Source organism: Zosterops lateralis (assembly GCF_965231275.1).
Source record: "Zosterops lateralis genome assembly, chromosome: 5".
Lineage (NCBI taxonomy): Eukaryota > Metazoa > Chordata > Aves > Passeriformes > Zosteropidae > Zosterops > Zosterops lateralis.
This window is the reverse complement of record NC_139766.1, coordinates 55,604,787-55,626,764: the sequence shown is the minus strand read 5'-3', so window position 1 is coordinate 55,626,764 and position 21,978 is coordinate 55,604,787. Positions and strand designations below refer to the sequence as shown.

At 41.9% G+C, this 21,978-nt stretch overlaps 1 protein-coding gene across 15 annotated transcripts in view; it reads left to right on the top strand.

Annotated features, from left to right (window-relative positions):
* Positions 1 to 21,978, top strand: part of ADGRL3 (adhesion G protein-coupled receptor L3) — a 491,337-nt gene that overhangs the window by 348,904 nt on the left and 120,455 nt on the right. The window lies entirely within an intron of this gene.

Sequence of the window (21,978 nt, the reverse complement as noted above, 5' to 3'; positions counted from 1 at the left end):
ATCACTTCACAGGGTGGTTTGCTCTCCTCACTGGTTTACTACTGTAGGGACAGGTACACCTTAGGTCCTGCCCTGTGTCTTGCACTTTTCCCTTCCTAATGGCAGTGCAGAGGCACAGGGAGCTGATGGCAAAATGCAAAAGGGCAGATTTCAGCTGCCCCTCAGGTGAGTAAAAGGTACAGAGCAGGTTGTACAGTGATTCAAGCCTGGATTCAGTCTGCATTGCTGTTGCTTGAAGGTTTTTTTTCTAAACTTGATGGGGCGTTGTTCATTATAGAGGATAACTCAAATTTTAGGCGGGATGGTTGCCCTGGGGAGTGATGCTAGTAGCCAATATGTGCAGAGTAAGTCCAGGATAGCCCTGCTAAGAACCACATAGGCTGTCTCAAATGCTGCAAATAAAGCAATATGAATGCAAGCCCTTGGATTCTCTGCCCCATTTGGAGGCTCATTCTCTAGTGCTGAGCCCCAGTGTTTGCCTCTGAGGCCTGGGGAAATGAGTTTGTCCCCAGAGCAAGCATATCTGGTGGTGCAGACTTCTCCCTTTGCTCCTTTTGGTTAGGCTGCTCAACATTCAGGTATGATACTGAAGTAAATAGCTTATTCTTCTTGGAATAGATAATAGCAAAGCGAAAATCATACAAGAATATGAAGGGATTTCTTGGTCAACTCTGCAAGTGTATATGAACATCAAACCCAGGAAATTTTGTGGAAGAAGAGAAGGGGAGGAAGAGGACAGCCAAAGTGTAATAGCATGGAGATATTCTATACCTTAGGTTTGCATTTTGTCCCTTTTTCCCACTCTTCAAAGGGTGCTACAGTGGCAGAAAGAGTACCAAATTGACCTGTGTGGTGATTGCCACCATTCTGCCACAGCACTGTGAGGCTGTTTAAGTGTGTTTGCGTCTGCACATGTTTCTCTAACTGCTCTCAATTGAAAAATGCGAGGTGGAGCCATGTGCTGGGTGGTGTGAGGATGCCAGATTCACAGTCCTCTCTCCACATCTGGTCTTGCAATGTGTACAGTCTCCTGGCAGTCCACAATCTCCATTCAGCTTTAAGTGAACTGCACTGGGATTTGACATGTGCATTTGAGATCATCCGCTTCTTCTAAGTAATTTGAAAACCTCCAGTTCTGTGGTAAAATTTACTACCTTGCTTTTATAGCAGAGCACTCTAGTGAGGCAGAGACAGTTATGACTTGCAGGACCTTCTTGCTCTAGTCTGTCATTGAGGTGATGAATCAGAGCTTACTTAGAATAGGTCAATGTAAATCCTTGCCTTGGCATCTGAACAGACTATAGAAGATTGAAGGATGCTGGAACAGCAGCAGACAGAGAACTTGTGTCTTGCTTTTTCCAAGCTGAAAGAGCTAAGGACTAAAAAAACTCTCCAGTGATCTGCCATTCATGAGGGCAGAGCTACCTCAGCAAGATAAATGGCAGTGCCACCAGGAGCAGGGCAAAGTGGGTCAGGCAGAACAGTTGCAGTGCTTGCAGAGAGGGTAAATAGAGTTTATCCAACATGAACTGCTACACTGGCAGCTTTCACCAGTTCCTCCACCTCCCTAGTTGAGAGATCTTAAAGAAGGAGTTGCTCATGGTGGAAGGACTGGAATTACTGCTGCTATCTGCTGGTAAAAGGACTTGAATACTCTTGTGTAACTTAATAGGAGAGAGCCAGAGACAATGTTAGCTCTGGAGGCATCAATCTACTAGCTGGTGACTAGGGGCTGTTAAAAACATAGTAATTGGTACTTTCTCCTGGGAGAAGAGCAAGGCTTTCCTCTGGCCCTGGGATATGGTTTGTGTAGCTCTGCTGCCTCATTTCTAGCCTCAGCATCCAAAATCCATTGGAGTATTGTAATATTTTTTTCCCCCTAAGTATATTAGGCTTATGATTCCTTTTTGTTTGTCTGCTTCTTCTCACACCTTAGGACATGCTTGGGTCATGTTCCAAGCTTCATCCCATAACCACTAGAGCTGTTTTAAACAAAGTAGTCAAAAGCACCTGTCCTTAAGCTTGTGTTCCTCCCTGTTTCCTGTAGCTGGATCTCTAAAACCAGAGCAGCATTATGACAGTCAGCATAAACCACTAATGCTTCTAGCTACTCCTCTGATGCTCTTCATTTCCCTTCCATGCTTCCCCTTGCACTAAGCTGAACACCAGATGCAGGCCAACCTTGCACTTAGAGTGGCAAAAAGAAGCAGCCACCATACAGTTTTAATTGTAATAAATGGAAATAGAACCTGGCTAAGATGCTTTAAGAGAAGCATCTTTCCTTCCTGTATTATCAAAAAAAGATACAGCTTTAGTGCTCCTGTGGGTCTATGCAGTTGGCAATTCTCAGCTGACAGATTTATTTGTAAATGCCTCTTCCTTCTCCTTTTTAAAGATTTTATCACTAGTGACATTTACACACATTGTTTATGCATGCAGGGGATTTTTACCTACCTTTCAGAGTCCTGACGCTGGTGGTGAATAGAGTATAAACTGCAGTAGTTTACTAGTACATTAGTGTCACTGTGCATTACAGGGTAATTACTCTGAGCCACTGCTCTGTGCAGCCACCCAGTAATGACACTGTACATCACGGAATAGAAATGAAGCCTTGAATCAGCATTTTTCATCAAGACACTTCTTAGTCCCCAGCCGCTTTTTAATTTGAGACTATTGTAAAATTAGTTCCATATAGAAGCACTGTTGACTACTGTTTTTACACCTCCTTTCTATCCAACAATTTGGATGTGACTACATGATTTTTATGCAAGTGTTTACACCTTCTTTTTACAGAATAATTCCAGGCATAGCTGAGACCTTAGGTTGTGATATCATAGACTGAAGATTAAACCTGTGTTTAAAAATGGATCACTGATTACTGACAATAGCAAGGGGATTCATAGATGAGAGTGACACTGGTACTCTGGCTTAGGAAGGGATTTTATAGAATTATCATATATAGCAATAAATTAAATGTTTATACTCAAATTCTGCCAGATACTAAACACAATAAAGAAGTGAATTAAACACACCAAATAGATGCACTAAAACTATAAAGCTGTGTAGAAACAGATTTTAATGTGTATGTGGAATCATATTAAACTTGAAATGTATGCCCGGCATTTAAAGCTAGGCAGCCTGAAAAACTCTCCTGCCCTGTTGAGCTGATGTTATGCAAAGGTTCCCTTCTAAGTTGAAGTCCAAAGACTAGTTATTTTGGAGATTGATATGTTTGAAGTCAGTACATTTCCTAAACATTACCTGATAAGCAAAACTCTGTACTGGTTCCCAGTTCCAGAAATAAATAACAAATAAAGGTTGCACAGGAAGTTCTTACCCTTCTGTGCAGATTTCTCTAGCCAGGGAGGTTGTTGAGGCACTGTGTTAGGGCACTGTGAGAGATTTTACCATAAACCTCCGTTATCAGGTTCCTATTCCATAAACACAGAATCTAGCCCTAGTCCTTAGACAGCACATTAGGGAGCCAGAGGTTTTGCTAGATTTGCACCTTTCTTTTCCATCTTAGTGGAAGATAACCCTTTGTGCTTTCTTTCTTTCAAAACCTGGATCCATTCTGCCATTTTTTCTCCCCTTTGCATTTGCAGTCTCTGAGGGAAAACCTTTCCTGAACATAAGAAGCACAGTGAAATCTTATAACCAGAAATAGAGTAGGCTTTTTGTAAGTATGCATTTTGGGTCTTATTTATTTTTTCCCTCTCAAAGGTCCCGAGAGGGTCGATGGCTTTGCAGATGATGTAGGAAGATCTGACAGCTGGGCTTACTGCACAGCCCCAGAACTCCCTTCCCAGGTCCAGAGAAAGGGGAGAGCTGGGCAGCAGGGCCCAGTGGCACTCCTTGCCTTAATTCAAGCTGACACATGGGGTCACGTATCCTGTGCTTGCAAGGCCCTGAGACACCAGCTTGCCTGCCTCTCCCTCTCCAGATCCAGCACCATGAGAGAGGTGCTGTTCAGGACTCCCTGCTGTGAGCCAATACTGGCCAAGCATCTTCTATTTCCAGGCTTTTTCATTTTCTGCTGGACTGCCAGTGGGGAAGGCTTCTCTCAGCTCAGGAGTCCTTTACAGTGTCCCTCTGCTGCCCTCAGAGGTCCTGCTTTACTCATCCTGCTTCTTCTGACTTAGCTATATGCTTCCAGCTTCTTAAGGCAATATTATTTTTCTCACATCATTCAGGTGGAGGAGTCCAGGGGAGAGGCTAATTTGATGCCTTTAAGCCAAGAAAGGATCATGCAGGTGAATGATATTTGGGGTCTCCTATATTCAGGACCTTCATTCCCTTTTCCCTGTGCAATTCTAGGATGCCATATTGTGTCCTGCTCTTTCTTGGTCGTGTACTTTGGTTTTGCTCAGCCTTTTTTTCAAGGATTACATCTCTCAGGGCTTCCCTTTTGTGGCTGCCCTGAGCCCAACAGGGCATCCCCCTTACTCCAACATGGGGTCTGAGTGCTCATTTGCAGCAAGCCAGCACCATTCTGTTATCTCATATGGCTTTTAGGAAAGCAGTGTGTTAGAGGCATGCAGGTAACTGGTGTTGCACCAGTTGGGTGGAAGGGAGGTGACTGTCACCACACCTGCACCATTAGTGGAAAGGTTTTGCAGTGACTACAAGCCTCATGTGTACTGTGAATTTGCAGCTGCCTTGTTTCAAAGTCTGTTCTTGAATCTGTCTACAGAGATTTGTTTGTTGTGTTCCTTTGCTGTTTGTTTGCTTTTCATTTAAGTTCTGGGGGTTTTTTTTGTTTTTTTTTTTTTTTTTTTTTTTTTTTTTTTTTTTTTTTTTTTTTTTTTTTTTTTTTTGTTGTTGTTGTTGTTGTTGTTGTTGTTGGTTTTTGGTTGGTTGGTTGGTTGGTTGGTTTTTTTTTGGTTTTTTTTTTTTTTTTTGTGTGTGTGTTTTTTTTTTTTCCTTGGTTTTTATTTGTTTGTTTTGTTTTGTTTTGGTTGGTTTTTTGTTGTTTGGGGTTTTTTTGTGATTGGCAGCCTCATTTGAGGCTGGATATCCACCTTCAAACAGGTTGATGTTGCAATGGGGTGGGTTTTGGGCAGGGTGGTAAATGTGGATGCTGGAATCTATTGCCAGATATGGAGATTGTTTGGGTCCTGAAAATGGTGAAGGCATAGATGAGCTCTGATACAATGCTTTTCTCAGTTTTATGCAGAGCTCTCAGAAAATCTCCCACTTTGGCTCAGGTCTGTACTGAAACATCCACCTTTCTGAACTACACTGATGTTCCTGGTGCAGGCAGCTGCTTTGAACATGGACCATGCTCTGTATCTATTAATTTCTCATTAGGTATCATGGGTGGGGCTAATGAGTATCACAACCAGAGCAGCCAAAGCTCCTGGAAATCTTGCAGCCAGCCTGTAGTTCTGTTTGCTTGTTGCCATCAGTTAGGTCCTGCCTTGCATCCTGTAGCTCTCCAAGTCCGAAAGAGTTAATTGGAGACGCTCAACATTTTGGTTTTCACTGTGGTGCTGAACTGTTGCTCTGATTTCTCTGGAATGTGTGTTTTCACTGCAGAGGAGCACCTTGGGGCATTGCTGTTTATTTATAAGATAACAGCATTTGCTCTAGCAGAAAGCTGGAGCTAACAAAGTCTCTCAAGGAGGAGTGTTAACTCCTGTGTGCTGGTGGAAATTCAAAGTATTTACACTTGAAAATATTTAAGGATTTTGGGGAAGGGGGGAAGAAAAGTCGGAGTGATATTTAACACCTTTTCCATTATTCTTAGTAATCTGAAAAAAAAATTTAAAAGGGCACTTTTAAAGAAGCTTTTTTTTAACCAGCTAGCTATTGCCTTGCAAAGGAGTTTTGCTGTGGAGATCAGCCTGAACTGTGATTTAAAGATGCCTTGAAATGTTACTCTTTGTAGGCTGTTTGAAGCCACCGTATGACCTGTAAGCTCAAAATGGACATGGACATGCACCCAGGAGATTCTTTTGACAGTGGCTTTCGTTTTCCGCTGCACTGAGTTTTGCCACTTGCCATCAGTGGTGGAAGTTTTCTCCCACCTGACAGTGGCAACAGCTGGAAAGTAGAGTCAGCTATGGTGGTGCACTCTCAAGCATCACTAATCTAAAGTGAATGTCCTATTACCAGCTTGAAAAAAATCTGTTGAACCAGAGCAATGTGGAAAAAAAGAGTGTAGTGCTGCACACAGCATCAGACCCTTTCTCAAACTTTTTTTTTTTTTCCTTTTCTGCCAGACTAATTTTTGGCTACACTTCTCTGCCTGAAATATTTATAGGGCAAATAGCTGTTTTAAATGAGCAGATGGGGGAGACATAAGACAAGCTGTTAAATTAATAAACATGTGTGGTGCTTTATCAGTAAGGGAGCCCATTTTGGCATTTCTTCTGGATGATTTGTATGGCCTATCACCATTGCACCTGGTGCAGGGACAAGAAATGGGCACTTAATAACCAAACAATGTGCAAACTCCTTCCATTATAACTTCATTATGTCAGATATAATCGTCTATAACTAGATGTCAAATACATAATTTATGTCCAGTTCCCCTGTGGAATAGTGGGCATATGAATGAATGGCCCCATTAATGGGAAGGAGCTTTTACTGTAACTTTTCCCCTCCTGGTACATGGTCCATTTTGTCATCTGGTATTAATTCTGAATCATTTCAGGGCTGCAGAAAAATGCCTGTTATATTTATATTTGTGTAATGGGAGAAGATGGCAAATAAATCATATGAGAGATCAAATTTCAGGTTCACTGATTTCCTAAGCCACATGCGTGTGTGAAAGAGACTAGGATTGGTCTGCAGTGCTTTGATTGAGAGGCATAACTGGCCTTCATTTTACACATCCAGAGATGTTGAAAAGGCACATGATGTGAGGTAGCACTTCCAGTGGGAGCCCTGTGCCCACAAGGAGCTTAGCCCCTGGAAAGCCAGGATTTGCCACTGCAGCTGTGCTGCTGCCATCCTTTGCTGTGTGTTGTGTCATCTCTCATGGTGTGTCATGTATAGCCTACCTAGAGAAGGGCTCCATGGCATAGCTGAAGTGTGTCATCATCACCTGGAAGGATGAAGGATATGAAAACTCTGTTATCTAAAGGATTCCTCTGGAAACATATGGGTGTGTTGGAGTGGGACATCCCAGTTGTTCAGTGGAAGGTTTGTATATATTCACAAATAAGTACAAATTCAAAGGATCGGGTTGTCAAGATTGCCTTTTATACTTACTTATTATTAATGTTATAATATGTAATACTGTTATAGTGTATAATGATCAGGGGTCTGAAGCAGCTCTGCTATGAAAGCAGGCTGAGAGTTGGCCTTGTTCAGCATGGAGAAGAGAAGGCCCCCCAGGAGACCTTCCAGCACCTTCAGGAGGCCTGCAAGAAAGATAGGGACAAATATTTTATAGGACAAGGGATAATGGCTTTAAACTGAAAGACACATTAGAAACAAATTCTTTACTTGTGAGTATGGTGAGGCACTGGCAAAGGTTGCCCAGAGCAGCTGTGGATGTCCCATCCCTGAAAGTGTTCAAGGCCAGATTGGATGGGGCTCCGAGCATCCTGGTCTAGTGGATGGTGTCCCTGCCCATGGCAGGAGGGTTGGAACCAGATGGTCCTTAAGGTCTCTTGCAACCCTATTACAAAATATTCTGTGAGTCTGTGAGTTTCTGTTGCTGTTATTTTTCACTGTGTATGTGATGTATTCATAGAAAGCAAATCACCCTTACAAAAGAAACATTAAAAATGTGAAGAATGTTCTAGTTAATGACAAGATAGGAACAGCAACTTCTAGAGACCCGAGCTATCCCATGGTGTAGTCTGTCTTCTTTTTAATAAAATGTAGAAATATAGTTTACCATGTTCTTGTAGAAGTTTATCAGCAGTGGTGTAGAAACAGGGAAATCATGTTAGGCTCAGACATACTACTCTTGACAGCACTGAGTCAAGGAGTTTTGTGCTTATTTGATGGCTCTTCAGCTGTGCAGTGGATTTTCTGTAGGTAAGCAGGTTTTTTTAAAGCACTTGGCTCTTGGAATCATCTCTGGCTGTATAAGATACTGTTGGAAATAAGAGATTTCCACCGGAGACATTGATCTGATGCTTTACAAAATGTCTGAATCTCAAGCCTGTTCTGGCCTCTGGATTTCCTCAAAGTGGTTTGTTGAATTTTTATTCTTTTCTTTGTGTCTTGTTTGTTGCAGGAAATCTAGTAATGTGATATAATCCATTCAGAGGGAAAGTTATACCTGTGAATTGTGTACCTCACTCTTAAAAAGTGCTTTTGAAAATCCCAGCCTTAATAAATGCATACTAAATACTGATTTACTGATTATGGAACACCATGCTAAGATTGTAACTTGGCTCCCTCATAAGAGTCCTCATATTTTATGAATTTCAGCCAAGTAAATTTGGCTTGAAAACCTTAGCGTTTGCTCAGAAGAGAAGGACTGCTATCCTCTAGCTCCAAATGGATTGTTGCTGCCTTTAAATTGGCTTGTTGTAGTTGGTTCTCCTTGAAAACTCACAAGAAGCAGTATTTGGAAGATCTTACTGCCTGTAAGAGCAGATACTAGGGTTGATTAGCTGTAATTATAAGGGTTAGAGGGCCACCATGCATGAGGGTGCAGCAGCCATGGGGCTGTTGGCCAAGGAGCTTTCAGGGATGGAGAGAAACAGCTGGACCTGGGGCAAAAGAAGGCTTTGCCCTTACCCAGCCAGGGATGCTAGGGTTTTTGCAGATAGGTAAAGGCTTACAGATTAATCATGCTAATTAGTAGTAATTCACTGCAGCTGGTTTTTGTTTTGCTTTGTTTTTCAGAAAATTGCTTGGGCTTTTTCATTAGAAAATGACCACAACTATGGATGCTTTCATGCCAGTCTCCCCTTTAGATTTTCTGAGTCCTGGTTTCGTGTTTATCTCATTATGAGCACTGCTTTCCACAGATGAGTGTGTGTGTGACTGTATTATGCCCACAAATTTAGTAGTAGACATGCAGCAAAATAACACTGTTACTGAGTAAACAATTACATTTCATTTTCAGGAATAAAAGGAAATGTGTGCCCATAAATCTTCTTCTAAATAATCTGTGTTGGAGAGTAAAAAGAAGATGAGGTTTCTAAATTCATGAAGGCCCTTCACAGTGGAATCCTGTTTGCCACTGAAGTGTAACAAGCTTATTTATATTTTATTGTGCTTCTAGATCAAGCTGTATTATTATGGGCTGCATTCCCCTGACACTATAGCTGTTGCTAAGGAAGAGGTGCATTATGTTAATATTTCGTGACCATAACTATGCAGGCTGGGTTATGTACATTGAAGTTGGGGTGGGGGGAGAAGTTCGTGCACCATTTTGATTAGAGCCTCCTCACATTGTTACTCGGATTTTAAAGCAAAAACTAAGCTTGAATTTGAGAATAATTCACACAGAAAATGGGAGAAAACGAAACAATTGAAACAATTTGTTCACTGAACTTTAAAATTGCTCAGCAGTTGGAATCTGGAGCTAGTACTGCTAAGAGGGGATCTGGCAGAAGCAAGCTGAATGCTTTTACCAAGCACGTACAGTGAAGAATTTCACAGCTTCCTCACGCCTTAATGTGTTTGAATCATGTAAACAGAGCATTCATCCTTAATTCCTATTTCCTGACCATTTCCAGTGCTGGTGTCTATTATGTGATTTTGGTACTTTCTCATTCATTTAGCTTGATTTGCTAAGAGCCTGCAATGTGGCCAGCACCGTAGACAAAGTAAAATGGCAAATGATGCATTAGCTCCAGTGTATGGAATTAGAGAAAAGGCCAGAGTCCCAAGCAAGATACCGATGTCCATGCTGGTTATTTTAACAAGTGCACTCTACAGACTGTATTGATAAGCATTATGAAAATGTTTACACAACAAGTAAAATAAAAAAGGAAGGATCTTGGCATTTTTCCTAAAGGAACGTTCTGAACTGAGTTTTCCCTTTCAAAAATGTTTTCTCATTAATACTGCTGCCAAGGCATGAAGTAGCCACAGAGGAGGACTGTGGCAGGAGCTCTCCTCAATTCTGCTGTGCCTTGCACCTTGCTGCTTCAGCCAGGACAATGTCCTCAGAAGTATTCTCAGAGTTACCATGGTCATGGTACCTGACAATAAATAATAGTATTTTCCTGGTACCTCTTTCTCTCAGTTTCAGACATTCAGTCCAACAGAGCTGGGTTTGCCCCTGGATCAGGTGGGTGAGGCTTATCCCCTGCTAATCTCATCTCCTAAATCGAGGGGTGCTGTGCAAGCAGGTCCACCCAGCTGAGATCAGTCCTGTTTGACAGAGCTACAGCAAGCAGTGGTCCTCAAGTAGGGCTGGGAAATCCATCAGAGGCTTGCCAGCATCCAAACTCTGTTAGTGCTTTTTAACATCAGCTTCAGCCTCTGACCCTGACATGATGAGCACAGCAACCTTTTCTCCCTTATCCTCTCCCTTCCCTCCTCACTGTCTTTGTTGCTCAAACCTTGTGCGTTGGGTTCTTGTGACCATTAACAAGGCTGTATGAAAGTTAGTATTGCCTTTTCCTAGCTAAGGCTGTCATAATTTATGTTGAACCTTGTTGCATACACTTGATCATAAAATCCTCTTGGAAGCTAAGGTGCCTGTCCTGGGAAGTGCCTCTTCCTTGGGCAAATTAAACATGATCTGAGACAAGAGCAGGATGGAAGAGTGAGAGGGAAAGGAGTACTCAGTCCTGAGAGTCAGTGCATGCTTCATGCTGGACATATGTGTTGTTAAGAAAATGGGAGGAATAAAGAGTAGCAGAGGGTAGAAACAGGCAGCAAGGTCTGTGCAGAGGGGATGGACACAGAGAGCTTGTTGGGCAAGCTGCATGGCTTAGAGTAGAAGAAGGCAAGATGGGATGGAAAAAATGGGTGAGGGGGTGTGGATTTTAAGAAGGTTTTTATGTAATGTGTAGAGAAATTAAAAATCTTTCAGCTTTAGACAGTTGAGACTTTCACTGCCTCCAGCAGCTATGCACAGACTAATCACATAACATTTATATTCTTGCTTTCCTACTCCAGGCACCTGTTTCTATCTGCTTGCTTCTTTCCAACTTTTGCTCTGAGCTGCTGCAATTTAACAGCAAAAAATCCAGATATTTCCTTCATCATCATTAACTACTCCTACTCTGTCCTCCTAGCAGTAATATAGAGCTCAGCCTAAATGTCAAGAGCAGCTCAGTGTTCTCATCCATTTTTGGAATGTGTTGAAGTCTCCTCATCCTAGTCACCCAGATCTTCAGCTCCTGTCCCTTTCAGATTGGTGTTGCTGTGCCTGCTGGCTCCTGAGGCCATGGGCTGGGATAGTCAAAGTCCATTGTCTCCCCATAATCCATCCATGGTTTTAAAAAGTGTCCCCTTACAGCCTAAGATTTGTGCTTATCTTCAAAGGACATTGCTCCTTACATTGTGTTTGGTTAAATAACCACGGCTTGGTGTAGATATTTTGCATATAAGCTGGCAGGGTTGACATTGTGAGTATTTTGCAATCATTTGTTTAATTAGCTGAAGCTCTCTGGGGAGAAGTATATGAAATGGCATACTCCCAAAGTCTAATTTAAATCTGTTTTGCTTTTTTTTATTATTTTTTTGATGGAGGGCTTGTAATGCAAAACATGAAAAAAGGTACAAGTGAATGGAAAGCAAGAAAAAACCTTCTGTTAATGGGTAGTGCCTCAGCAACAAAATCGTGCAAATACAGAAAGGAAATTAGATTGAGTAAAATGACCTACAAGAGGAACAAATGGAATTAGGTCTGCGCAGCTGTCTTGTCTATTTTTTTAATTTTTTTTTAACCTGTACTTCCCCTCTGTTTTCTTTCAGTGCAATACTTAATTAAGCTTCTCCTTTGTTTGGAGGTTAATTCCTTTTCTAATCTACAGCTATTTGTACAAAGGTGTTCATTAGTGGAGTGAACAAAGGCTGGAGACAGGAGAGTGGCAGGTGTTGAGCCTGGTTTAGGGGGAAGAGATTTTAATTTTTGCTCACAGCGAAATCTTGAGGCCCTGCTTTCAAATGCAGGGCTTCTGTGTCAATTCTCCTCTGCTTGCTGCTTCCAGTGAAATGGTTCCTGGGGGAAGCTGAAGGGTCTGCTGCAGCACCAGAGCTGTGCTGTCCTGTCTGCTCGCTTAATGCACTTAATTAGGGACCTTTGTGCTGAGGCCAACCCTCAAACTCTTACCTGACCACTGGTTTCTTTTTTGAGGCTTACCTGCCCATTGAAATCACTAAAAAATTAGGATCCTAAACATTTAATGAGATCTGATGCCATCTTCTTGAGTCCCCCATGGAGCAGTGAGTTCTGCATGTAGTCACAGCATGTCCTTGTTGCTCAGGACAGGCTCTCCTGCTTGCTGGCATCACAGTGGCCGGAGTACCTGAAGTCTCTGGTTTTGTTGTAGTGTTTGCCAAAACATGCAGAGCGCACATTAATCATATAAAAGTGTTTATATCGCAAGAAACTGGAGGAAGGATGCTAAATTTTGCTGCTGAGCTGAAGTGCTGGAGAGTGATGGAGTAGGGGCCAGCCCACCACAGGGCTGTCTGTCTCTCATGCTTGTCGTGCTGGCCCAGTGAACACAAGAGTGAGAGCTGAAACAACTTTTAGAGAAATAAGGTCTGTGATTCCTAAAGGAAAGACAGAATGCTCCAATAGTTAAAGCTGGATCCCTCTCACTTGAATAGTCCTGTTAGGAGCAATGTGACCAGCCCCATCTCCAGGCATTGCTCTGCCCATACAGTGCTTCACCTTCCTGTTGCATGGTTTTAATAAAGAGTTACTCCTTCCAAACATTGGGGAAAGCTGGGCATGGTCTAGGAGCCACTGCTTGCTGTCAGGAGACCAGATTTTATTTTTAGGTTTCCTTTTACTTGTTGTGTGATTAGTCATTTCATGCACTCACACATATATCTAGTTTCTGTAGAAAGTGATGTTTTTAACTGTGGCACACTCTAACCTTGTGGCTGTTAATTTAATATACTATTCTGAGTAATGGGAAATGGTCTTTTTGGTTCTGTAGAACCTCTAGGTTTGAAGGAAAAGAGAAAAGGCAGTTGTAGAGTTGGTTAATTACTGCTAGCACAGTGTAATTAATGTACAAATATTTCCAAAATCACCAGCTAATGACAGAAATGCATGTCCTATCCTTTCCATGCAGAAGAGAAATAGGTTTATACTTTAAAATGTTTTTTGTTTGTTGTGGTCTCTAGGCATCATTGTTGATAATCTGTGCACATTGGTAAAATATTTTGCACCTTTTGACATTTTATTTTTTTCAGAAGAATCGTCAAGATGAGAAATGGCACAAATGGGCTCAAGGAGTATTGACTTTTGCAATCAGTATCTAGTGAAATTAACATCTTCCTTCTGTTCTCTATGCAGACAATTACAAATTAGATCCAGAAAATATATTCCCAGAGGCATGGGTTTGGATTTTAAGAGAACACTGACATGGGAAGGAGGGAAAACATCTTAGCACAGAGCACTTTACCCCCATTTGTAGGTAGCTCTAAGCTACAAACCTTAAAAAAATTTAAAAAACCCCAAATTAATAGAATAGAAAAAGAATAAAGATGTGGGTAGAAAAGCAACACAGGACAAAACAAGGGGCTGTGTGAACAGCTTAATTAGTACAGGTTGCATTCAGTTGTGCAAGAAGTGCTGGGAAAATACAGAGCAAGGTATATGAGCAGTGAGGATAGAGGAACAGAGGTGCATGCTGAGCAAGGCAGGTTCTCCCATCCACCAAAATTGTACCTTTGAGCATTTCTGAACACAGAGGTAGTAAAAGCAGAGCAGAAGGGGCTCCAAGTGAAGAACCCGAGCTACGCTTAGTCCTGGGGTTTTTCCATAGCCAGATCCCATCAAGGATGTGGTGGTATTTCTACGGTGTTTTCTTGACCCACATTTCCAGCCTAATCTCCAACATATTGTCCATGTACAGCCTCTTCCCAGAGGCCCTGACTGTCCCATCCCACTTGTGCTGCAGCACAGGGAGAGAGTGCTCTGTGACCACCTCAGATTTGTTAGTTGGATCTTGAGCAAACCCAGTTTCTGCCCCAAAATCCTCACACACACATACACAGCCCCACATGCCCCAGAGGGCCTCAGTACATAAACCTGCATCTCTTGGACTCGGATGCCAAAGAAATATAAGTAACGAACAACTTTTATTGACCGTAATTGCACTTGAATTAACTAGATGCCTGTGTAGTTGATGGCTCCTGCAGCCTGACATCCCTCCTGCAGCACTGGAAACCTCATTGCTTTGCCTCACAACACTTCCTATGCCAGAAAGCTTCAGAGGGCACAGGTCTCTTGGCATAACTCTAAAATAACTTGGCAAGTAAGCTCCGGAGGCTTAAACTCTTGTCCCAGCTGGGATACATAATGATCTAGCTACCTGCTTCTTTGATCTTCCCTTTGTTCTCTGATTTTCACAGAGCTATCATTTGTTCACACGCCCCACAACCGCCCCCCCCCCAAAAAAAAAAAAAAAAAAAAAAAAAAAAAAAAAAAAAAAAAAAGGGGAGAGGGAGGCAGAAATAGAAGAGAAGAGCAAAAAAAAAAGGAATAGGGTTGGACACACTCCTTGTAATCTGCAGGCAGGGCTGAGATGCAGCCTTGGCTCTGCTCTTTGTGTCCTCAGGGTGGTAGTGCAGCTACTGCTTCCTCATGCACTGCCTTGCCCGGCTGGCAGGGAGGAGGAAGCACATCCTAACATTTAATTTGCTGTTAAGAGGTTTGTTGTACCTACATCCCTGTATTTAAGTGACACGGATGCATCTGCTCGTGAGCTTTGTTTCTTTAAGCTCTGTCAGAGATGCGGGGATGAGTAGCAAAGGGGGAGGGTTTGATACTGTGCTAGATAAGAGGGTTTAGAGTTGGGGACTGTAAGTCACTGTCAGCTCAGCAAGGATTTAGCAAAAATTTCTTCTGCCGCTCTATTGCAACCTCAGGGGGTGGGGTGCAACTTCTGTGGGCAGCTACGTGGGTGAAGAATAAAGAAACAAATATGTAGGCAATTTTTATTAGGGCCAAAGATACTAAGATTTTTTTTTTCTCTGTGTCCTGTTAAAAAACAATGCAGTTTATGAGAAATCTTAAAAGAAGCTGCTATTATTGGCTGGATAACTGAGAGTTTTTCATGCAGCATTTTTCAAAAAGCAAAGGTACTTCACACAGTTACAGCAACAGCTTCAAGCAAGAATGAACCACAGCATAGTTATTGAGGCTGCATCCCTCAGTGCTTCTTTTGTCCTTAAATTTCTTTTGTTGGGGCTTATTCACAATGCTGGTGTGCTGCTATTCTGAAAAGTGTGGTATTACAGGAAAAGATAATCGCATGGTGGGATTTAAGCTGTTGCAGAAGGGAGTGTAGAGTACATGATCCACTTAAAATGAAGAGTGTAGCTAAAAAGTCACAGAATTTTACAGTGCACAGACCATAATATACTGCAGGACATCTATCTTTAGCAGGAGGGGTTCAAATCAGTGGAGCTTTTCAGCCTTCATCTATGAAATCACTTTAGCATTTGGGTTTTTCATTTGGCTTTCTACTCTATTTGATTGTGGCCATGTTTAAATAATGTCAGAGCGGAAATTGGTTTTATTGGACTTAATTTTGTCCACAGCAAGATGTACATTGCCTTGAAATATGATGTAATTCCCAAGCAGAATGAGATGGGCTTCTCTTCAAGTCAGACCTCGGCTCTGGTATCTTGAGTTTTAATACACCAGGCTGCAGAGTAGCAGGAAATGGTGGAAATTGCAAGGTGGAAGTGGGTTTAAATGGCAGTAATCTCTACCCTTGCTTCAGGCAGAGAGCTGTAAATTGCTACTTTCTCTTGGCTCTTGCCCTAATGCGGGTTGTTGTTTGGCTTTTGTTTGATGGTATTGCACCTTTAAGTGGACAAAGGTAAAAAAAAAAAAAAAAAGGAAAGTTATAGCACTAGGGAAATAAAAAATAATAAATAAAAAGGCTGTCCAAACACCTCATAGTGCTGGATGTGACTATTTCTCAGACACAAGAAACTTCCAAAGGTGATGTACACAGATAGAAAAAAATTCCAAAGGTGAGTTACACAGATGGATATGCTGACTGTGAGTGAGGAGTAGCTGCAGTCTTTGATTAAATGCAGTTGAGTGAAAAAACCCAAAGAAGCATGGTGCAAAATGTTCCAAAGCCCTGAAATTATTAATGGCTCATCCAGCAGCCGTGTTCCATGTTGGAGCCTCTGAGGCACCCCACTGTTATCTTAAAAAACAACACAGGAATTTCAGCACTATGAAGAACTATTAAAAAAAAAAAAAAAAAAAAAAAAAAAAGAAGAATAAAAAACTGCTCACATTTTCAGGTTGCCATGGTTTTTGGAGACGGTGGTATTCACCGCATTCTAGATCTCAAATATAGACATAGCTAATTTCACCTGGAAGAGTGGTGGGATTTTCTCTTCTTTTTGAAGGGAAGATTTTGTCTGTCTGTTCTTGACCTACTGTTTCTGTGGGGTTGCTTGTTTGTCTGTGGATTTTGTGTGTGTGCGTGCAGAAATGTCACCGGATAAGATCGATAGTGAGTCTGTTGGGCTCTGCTTAATAATGCTGAAGTTTAGCTGGCGTAAGTGTGTAGTAACTCAGTGCACTGAGTGCCCATATCAAAGATAAAGGGTGGCAAGCCCATTTTTGGCTGAGAGTCACTGCTTTCTCAGCAGGCAGATTCAGCAGTTGGACTGATCTGACAGTGATGCAAGCCCCAGAGCCTGAGTTTTTGGCACAGGGACTGAAACAGTACCAGTTGGTTCCCACAGAGGTCAGAGCAGATGATTCCTGATGCCTTCTTGCTTTAAAAATCCTCAAACCCGTGCAAGGAGTTTCTGTGTATATTTTTTGAAGAGGGATAGTTTACTCAACTGTTCATACTGTAATGGCTTTGTTCTGGGCTGCATTATCCTCACTGGCTTGGTGGGAAATGACATTTCCCCCTTTCCTCTTCCTAGCAGTACTTGGGATTTGATGTATATATTCAGCTTCAAAGGGATTTTGCATTTGCACATGGGAATATTTGTCTTGTCATAATAACTGTGGCCTCAGAATATGCCGTTAACTGAAAAAAGAAAATTTTGTCTCATAGCTGCACACACACTTTATGAAGATGTTTCTTTTACCCTACACAGTGTTTTTTTTGGTTAAAATATTTATAACTGGAATCCAGGAGAGGCTGTGCAAGTCAGAACATGGTTTGTTCACTCTGTGCTCAATCCCCCCGTGAGCCCAGTGCAGTTCGTCACTAATCCAGCTGGATTTGAGCTGCAGGCTGTAATGTAGGAAGAGAAATGCACAGCAGGGTGCATGTCCTACCAGGTGAGAAACGTGAAAGAGGCTGTTCCAACACAGGATTGCAGCTGGGGCTGATGCTACTCCTGCCTTTCTCTAAATAGATCCTGGTGGTTGCACACCACTTAAAATGTGAAAAAATTGAAGCAGAGGTGGAGAGGTAAATACGATTTCCTGTAGACAAAGCAGTACATATCCACACATGTTATCTGGAGACAGCAGTGGGGATAGCAAATTCATTTAATTTTTTGTTCTTCTGAGTATTCCCTTTCTCTCCTAAAGGCATATTTTCTTTTGCCTTTGACACCTGTAGCCATTTGCCATACCAGTGGAAATGGAGAATAAAAATATCCCTATGATAATTTGGTAGTACTTTACACCAACTGTGCCATCACTTTGCACAGGCTTAAAAATGACTAAATGAGGTACAGAAAATCAGTCTGTAAATCCATACAAATTGTGGAGTTTTTGCATCTACTGATTTTCCATTGTCTGTATGCATTAACAGAAAGCAAAAGGGATGAATTAGTGCTCAGTTCCAGGCAGCTGTTCATCTAACTTCCCCAGGCTGCACATGCTGAGGATATTTAGGATATTTTCACTTACAAAGAAATAAAAAAAAAATTCACCAGCTTCTGTTATCTCTTCTGCTTTCTGTGGAGCTTTCTGAGGCCACTGCTGTGTTTTGTGCTTCCCTGAAGCTTGGCTCTGATGGTGTGGTCACCTTCTAACAAAGATTTCATACCAAAGAGTGGCTTTTGCAGGGATCCTTCTCTGAATGCTTCCCAGACCTCAGCCACCAACCTCTGTTTTGGGGCTTACATTTTCCATTAAGAACAGCCTGGGAGGTGCTGAACTCTGCTTGATATGTTGGTCCGGCTGGAATGCATAAAGAAATAGCTCTAGGTTGGCAACAGAGGATTTTTGAACTTGGAAGAGCAGTGGGAAAGCTTTGAGCCTACTGTGGCAGCATAGTAAAAGGACTGTACCTCGCATGTGTCACTTGCCAAGCAGTAGAAAGGTTTGATTTATTTTATGAGAAACCATTGTGCTGTCCTGCATGTTTACAAGGATGGGGAAGGCTGTGGATTAGGCACACTTTGGCAGGAGGTCTGTAAATTCACAGCCCATGGGGAGAAGGAATTTGGAGCAGTATTGGGGGTGTCCCACTGCTCCAGGCACAGCTGGAGGGAGAGACCAAGAAACCAGGCAAAAGCCAGCTCTCAATCAAGGACCTGGTGTGTGCTGGAAGGAGGGTGGGTGAAAGGAAGCTGTCTGGGATTTCAATAGGAAATATTAGCCCTGCTGCTTTGGCCTGACACACACTGAAGAGCAGAGAGACAAAAGGCCTGCTAATAGAGCCAGGCATGAGAGCCTGTCTTGGGCAGGAGGCTGAGGAGAGGCAGCCAGGAGAGGGGCAGATGTTTGAACCTGCCTGGAAAACACGACTGAGTAATTTGGGATACAGATGGCAAGTCAGAGAGAAAGACTGCATAGGTTATTATGGTGAGTGGCTTTCTTGGGGAGGGCACTTCTTAAGCTGTTATTTTTCTCCCTTTCTGTGGCTCCATGCTGCTGATCACAAGAGAAGAGGATTATTAGAGATATTAGCTATTTAGACACTAGAGATAACTCACAATGCTGAAAATTGAACTTACCTCTGATTAAAATTTAATTGCTCCCAAGCTTCCACTAGTTACTTGCATTAAGTTTCACACCATTGGAAAGTGCTCATCAACCAGTGTTGGATTTAACAGGAATTTGGCAGATGTTAGCGAAGTGCTGGAGGAATTCCAAACCACAAGATCTGTGGCATATCATATGTTTGAAAATTTGTTGGCAGCTGAAAGAAAAATCACAAAACTGGAAATAGCAAGAACTGGACACGGATCTCATCTCATCAAACAGCCAAAAAGTTGGATCGTCACCTCCAGCACCTGGAAGACAAGAGTAGGTCATGAAGTGCTGTCTGCCAGGTGTCTCAGTGAGGTGTAAAAGCAGCAGATACTATATTATTGACTTTTGGAGTGCTTTATGTGAGGAACCATGGAAATCTTCCTGAAAAAAAAATACCAGTCTGTTCTGAGGCAATTTAGCAAATTAGCTGTGTTTTATAAAACTTGTGTTTTCATTGCAGATATTCCTTACTCTTGAGGACATTTATTCAGAAACAGGGTCCTTGTTCATTAAGAGACTAATTTATTTCTGTTACATATTTGCCTCTCTATTACTCTTTGTCTGTAGCCTTGTACATTCAGCTCTTCTTAGCTTTTTGTCACCAGGATGTGCTCCTGATGCAAGGAGAGGACAAACACTAAAAAGGTTTGAGAAAGCTTGATCTATTTTTCATAAGTATATGAAAATACCAACTTGTCTGTGTGTAGTATTAGGAAAACCTCAGCAACTACAGCACAGCGAGGTGGCAGAAGAACAAGAGGCTTGCTTTAGACAAACAGGAACTGAATTAAAATTTAGAATGATGCAAGCCTTTATCAAAGAAACTAGTTAGTTGCATTTGAAAAGAAATATAACACACTTCATAATTTAGTATCTGTCATGTTTTAGTGCATGCAAGAGTCTTGACAGTGGTTGTGGCAGAAACTTGTATGGAACAAAGTAAATCTCACCTTAAGCCTTTTTCAATTGAAACAATGTTTGGTGCTGTTTGTGTGAAAGATTAAGTCAGATTCAGCCCTTGTTGGGGCTGAGCTGATGGGCCACAGAGATAGACCGGGATCAGTCTTGTGTTATTGCAGCATTTGATCCCTAATATACTATTTCATTTGTTCTCTAGTGTATAGAAAAATGCATTTCACATGCTCTTGTCCTCTCTAATGTGACCTGAGGTTGTCAGATCTCTGTTGTTAGGTAAGCACTGACTGGAAGAGATGCTGGATCCCTCTGTTAGTCCTGCTTCATTTTTTGGTGTTCATGTGGCTTTTTTTTTTTTTTCATCTCCTGAGGAGTTGAACAAATGAGGATTTTAAAGTTTGTGTTTCTGGTTGTGAAATGAGTTAAATCCATGCTAGGCTCTCAAGTGTAAGTCTAGATATAAAAGCTGTACTGAACTGGGGAGTATGTACATGCTCAGCACTACTAGGTTAATAAGTTTTGTATGTGATAGTCCATATCCCTAAGTTATGTATTGTATTATTGCTAATAATTAATACAGTTTTTATTGTAAAAAGGCAAAGCAAAATGTTTCAGTGTCAGTTGCAGTTCAGATGTGAAACCCATCAATGCTCCATTTCACATAGTATTTTTTAAAGATTTATTGAGTACATCCTCTATATTCAGAAATATGTGGATAGAAATTCTTTTTCCAGTGAAAAAACAGTGAAACTTGTTCAAAAGCTGATAAGAAAGGAGATGATTTTTTTTTTCCCCCAAGCACCAAAGGCAGTCAGTTTGGAACTCGAACAGTGATGTGGGAGGCAGAAGGTACACGTAGGCTGGTGCAGGGCTGTCTGCCAGAGAGTGGGGAGAAATAGGGCAGCACAGGCTCTCTTTGGGTGTTTCAAAGCAAATCTGGAGCAGATGTTCCTTAGCCCTGAGACACTGTTCTAACCATGAGCACTAATCTAACCTGACCATAATAAAGGCTATCCCTGCTTCTAATTCTGTCCAGCAAATGCAAGGAGACATATACAGAGGTAGCAAGCCATGGGAGGGATTTAAGCCATCTTGATCTGTTTAAAATTTGATGGGCTAAACCATCCACTGCACTCCCTCTGCTACCAAAGAAGAGGAACACCTTCAAGCAGAGATTAGGAAAAGCACCTTGCAAAATTGAGCATTCCTGTAGGTGTATGAAGAGGATGTTTGTAGTTTACTGGAAATTATAGGTATTTGAGATGTGATATAAATACATCAGTCACTGCTTGCTTATGTGCACTCAGGATTTCTGAGTTGGCTTGAGTGAATTGGGAGCCTTAGGTTTTTTTAGAGTTCATTGTAGGTCTGATTTCCCACACACAGCTTCATTAGATTGGACTCCTGAGTCAGTACTGAGCCTGTGATATGAGAAGATGAAACTTGATTTGAAAGTAAGGATGAGACCCCTAAATAACCTGATACTCAAAAGGCCAGTGTTTGTTTAAGGCAGTGGGAGATACTGCTTTCTTAGTGTTTTTAAAAATCAGGTCACTTGTTCAGAGACTAACACTGGGATCCTGTTTATGAAAGTCTTGACCTAAATGTCTTACCCACTGTGTTTGCATTGTTTTTTCCTAGGGGAAAAAATAATGAAGTGCTAAAATTAAGAGAAAGGGAAGTCTGCAAAGTCCTGCCTGACCCACTCATAATGGCACAGGCTGCAGAGGACTCGATCTGTACTGAGCACATCCCATTCCCCTTGCTTCCCCCCTGCTGTTTTGCTCTCAGTGGGACAGTGGTTTCCTAAATATTCAGTACCCAAGCAAATTTCTTTATTTGATTAGGACTGTAACACTTCAAAGGGACTAATTGCAAACAACAAAAGCAACTAAACTTGTGTCTGCTTCACAAGCTCCTTTACTGACCCATGGAGCAGGAGCTCCACAGGGAGCACGCACTTGACTTTCCCTTGGCACATCTCTGTCTCAACTTACTGATGTTCTCAGGACAGCATTTGGGTAGCTGTC